This window comes from Setaria viridis, chromosome 4 (genome assembly GCF_005286985.2).
Source record: "Setaria viridis chromosome 4, Setaria_viridis_v4.0, whole genome shotgun sequence".
In the NCBI taxonomy this organism is placed as follows: Eukaryota; Viridiplantae; Streptophyta; class Magnoliopsida; order Poales; family Poaceae; genus Setaria; species Setaria viridis.
This window is the reverse complement of record NC_048266.2, coordinates 35,871,404-35,876,097: the sequence shown is the minus strand read 5'-3', so window position 1 is coordinate 35,876,097 and position 4,694 is coordinate 35,871,404.

The following is a 4,694-nucleotide window of genomic DNA, read 5'->3' as shown; positions in this document are numbered from 1 at the left end:
CAACTTTGTCCACTGAGTTGAATAACTCATTAAAATTTTGCAGACTTGTTATTACAAGCTGTATTTGGGCAACATTTACCCAGGGAGCCGTTTAGCTCGTTGGAGTTGTGCAGACTTGTTATTACAAGTTGTGATTTGGGTGATTTTGCCTAGGAAGCTGAATACCTCATTAGGATTACTGCGAACTTGCTTGTGCAAGCCACGATAAGGCAGAAATAAGTAGTCAAATTACGATAAAAATATGACTATTTTTTTGAGTTGTAATTCTACAACTAGGGTTGATGGCCGATTTACATGAATATGCAAATCTAAATTACAGATAAAATCGATAGAGTTGCTCGATGTTCCACGAGTTGTTGACGTCTTCACCTTGGAGATGATAAAAGGCCCCTCCCATGGTGAATTGAGCTTGTGCAGCCCTTTGGTGTCCTGTATACAGTGAAGGACCATGTTGCCTATGTTGAACAATCGTTCTTTGATGTTTTGATCATGGTAGCGGCGAAGGTCTTCGAGGTATCTTGCAGACTGGATGAGTGCTGCGCAGCAAGCTTCTTCGAGGCTATCAATGTCTAGACGTCTTGTTTCCTCTACTGCTTCTTCCTCGTACTGCTCGATTGTTGGAGATTTCCACATGATGTCGGCAGGTAGGACAGCTTCAGATTTGTAGACCAGGAAGTAGGACGATTGCCCTATAGGCTTGCATGGCTGGGTACGTAGCCCCTAGAGGATATTGGGTAGTTCCTTGAGTTACTTGCCTCCTTTCGTGTTTCCAATATCGTGCATCCTTTTCTTGAGAGTTTCCAGTACCATCCCATTGGCGCGCTCAACTTAGTCATTGGCCTGCGGATGAGCGACAGAGACATACCGGACATCGATCCCACTGTTCTCATAGTATTCCCACAACCCATGGTTGTTGAAGGTCTGTGATTATGCGGTTGGGGAAGCCGTAGCGATGAACAAGTTCATCGAGGAAGTTGAGTACTCTGTCTGCTTTGGGGTAGGTAACTAGCTTCACCTCGAACTCGGTTGAATCCTCCAGGTGCGGTGGGCAGTGGGCCAATCATGTCTAGCCCCTAGTACGTGAAGGGCCAAGAGGGTGGTATGGTGATCAGCTTGTAGGCAGGGACGTGCTACTGCTTAGCGAAGAATTGGCACCCTTGGCATCGGCAGACTAGTTCCTCGGCGTCAGTGAGAGCTTTAAGCCAATAGAACCCTAATCTGAAAGCTTTACTCACAATTGTTTGTGAGGACGCGTGGTTGCCGCAAATGCCTTTGTGGATCTTCTCTAGTATATCCTTGCCATCTTGCCGTGAGACGCACTTCATGAGCACGCCTGACGATGCGCCTCTTCGATAAAGCTTGTCTCCGACTACAACATAGTTCTTACTGCGCCGTGAGACTTGTTCTACCTCTATCTTTTCTGAGGGTAACTTGTGCTCTTTGATGTAGTCAATGAAGGGGACTTTCTAGTCTACGTTGATCATCATGACCTCCCGATCTGGTCTGGTAGGACCTCAATCAGTGGTTTTTGATGGTGCTGGTTCCATTATGGATGGCTTGTGTAGCTCATGGATGAAAACCCTTACTGGAACTTGAGCATGAGTAGATCCAAACTTGGATAGGACGTCCGCAGCAACTCTGTTGTCATGAACTACATGGTGGAACTCCAAACCAGATAATTTGTTCTCTAGATTGCGTACTTCTAGGCAATATGCATCCATGTTTTCCTTATGGTGGTCCCACTCGTCGTTGACTTGATTGATCACCACCAGTGAGTCACCGTAGACGAACAATCACTTTATTCCTAGCGAGACTGCCAGGCGGAGCCCGTGCAGAAGTGCCTCGTATTCAGCTTCATTGTTGGATACTTTCCAGAAGATTTATAAGGACGTACTTGAGTTGTTCGCCCTTGGGAGATATCAAGAGTACTCTTGCACCGGCGCCCTCGAGTTCGAGTGATCCATCTAAATGCATGACCCAGTGCTCTGAACGCTCTGATGGCGTTGGTAGTTGATTCTCCCACCACTCTGCCATGAAATCGACTAGGGCCTGGAACTTGATTGCAGTCCTTGATTTGAATTATAGGGACAATGCTCTAAGTTCTACCGCCCACTTAGATATTCTTCCTAATGCATCCCGATTGTGGAGAATTTCTCCTAGGGGAAGTCGGTGACAACAGAGATCTTGTGCTCCAGGAAGTAATATCGTAACTTGCGCGAGGTGAGCAGTATCGCGTACAGCAGCTTCTGGACCGGCGGGTATCTGGTCTTGGAATCTGACAGCACCTCGCTTACGAAGTAGATGGGCCTCTTTACTTTGAATACATGGCCTGGTTTTGTCTTTCGACCACAATCGTCGTGCTGACGACGTGAGTAGTTGCGGTCATGACGAGCAGCAAGTCTTCATTGGGGTTTGGTGCCGTGAGGACCGGTGGCTTTGATAGGAAATCCTTTAATTGTTGTAGGGCTTGATCTGCCTCCTCGGTCCACTAAAACTTGTCTTGCCGCTTGAGTAGTTTGAAAAAGGGTAGGCCCCATTCTCCAAGCCTTGATATGAATCTATTGAGGGCCGCCATGCATCTAGTTAGCTTCTGGATGTCCTTGATGCTAGATAGGCAATGCATGTCAGTGATGGCGGAGATATTCTCACGGTTAGCTTTAATGCCTCGGTGACTAATGATGAACCCGAATAGTTTCCCGGAGGGCATGCCAAAGATGCACTTTGTCGGGTTAAGCTTTAACCGAAACTCTTGCAAACTTGCAAAAATTTCTTCTAGATCTGCAATCAGGTCGTCAGGATTTCTACTCTTTACAACCACGTCGTCCATGTACGCCTCAAGGTTGCAGTGTAGCTGCTTCTTGAAGCACTCCTGGATTGCCCATTGATAAGTAGCGCATGCGTTCTTCAATTCGAAAGACATTGTTGTGTAGCAGAAAGCTCTGTATGGGATGATGAACGCGGTCTTGATCTGATCTTCCTCCTTGAGAGCTATCTGGTGATACCTTGATTAGCAATTGAGAAAACAGAGGAAGGCACATCCAGCTGTGGAGTCGATGACTTGATCAATCTTAGGGAGCCCGAAGGTTTCCTTTGGATAGTCCTTGTTGAGGTTTGTGTAGTCAACACACATCCTCCATTCATTGTTGTTTTCTTTCGCACCAAGACGGGATTGGTGAGCCACTCTGGATGATAGACTTCTTTTATGAAACCCGTCACGAGTAGTTTGGGCAGCTCTTTTTTTATGGCTTCCCTTCTGTCTTGGGCGAATCATCGTAGGCGTTGCCTTTTTTGTGTAGCTTTTGGATTCACTTTGAGTGAGTGCTCGATCAACTCCCTAGGTACCCCCGGCATGTCCGCTGGTTTCCACGCGAAGATGACTCGGTTGGTTCGGAGGAAGCTAACGAGCACGCTTTCCTATTTAGGATCTAGCCCTGTGCCAATCAGGGCTGTTTTGGAGCTATCACCAGTCTCAAGGTCAATGACTTTGATGTCTACTTCACTTGCCGGCTTGACCTTGGTTTTCCCCGACTTCTTTTCTGGAATCTCGAGCTCTAAGGGGGACAGCTTCTTGGATGCGGCGAAGACTTGCATCATTGAGTTTGGTACTTGGGTAGTTGCTGCTAGCTCCATGACTTCTGTGTCGCAGTCATACGACCTCTTCAAGTCTCAGTGCAGGGAGAGTACTCCCTTTGGTCCCGGCATCTTGAGTACTAAGTACACGTAGTGTAGAATGGTCATAAATTTGGCCAATGCTGGTCTTCCGAGGATGGCGTGGTATGATGTTTCAAAGTCCACTACCTCGAACCAGATGTATTCTGTCTGATAGTATTCTTTGATCCTAAAGATAACGGGCAAAACCACCTATCCGAGGCGTACAGTCGCGTTGCTCGAGATGATCCCATAAAATGGAAAGTTCGTTGGGGTGAGCATATCGGCGATGTCGAGACCCATATTCTTCAGTGTCTTGGTGAACACGACATTAAGACCGCTACTGCCGTCGATGAGTATGTTAGTAAGTCTAGAGCCAGCGACAACCGGGTCCATGACAAGAGGATACCGTCCTGGGTCTAAGAAACTAGTTCATTGGTCCTTCCTAGAGAAGGTAATTGGCACCTCAGACCATTTGAGGAACGTTGGCGTCGCAGGTTCAATGGACATCATCTCTCGAAGAGTGAGCTTCTGGGACCGCTTAGTACCAATACCCGGAGTTCCACTGAAGAAGACGTTGATAGTGTTGGATGGGTTTGGAACTTGCCATTCTCACCATCATCTTCGTTTTCCTTGGCCTTGCCCTTGTCTTTGGTGCCAGATGGATCTGGCAGGTCCTTCATGACTCTGTGTAGACTGAAACAATCTAATGCATAATGCTTGTGGTATGGGTGCCATGGGCACTATTTCTTCAAGAGCTCGTTGAACGAGAGCCTGTCTTGGTTCTTGCAGCCACCTTTCTTGGACGGCCGTGAGATTGCCGTGACAGTATTATCTGCCTTGCGCTTGCGGTTGTGACCTCCCGAGTAATTATTTCGGTTGTCATTGTTGGGGCGATCGTTGTGGTTCTTGTCGTTGCGTTGGCCATTGTTCTGATTGTTGTTGTTTTGGCCCTTGTTGCGATTGGATTCGAACCTTTCAATCTCCCTGTGTTCTTCATTTTCCCACATCTATAACATAATCTTGAGAGATTTGACATCAGTGGG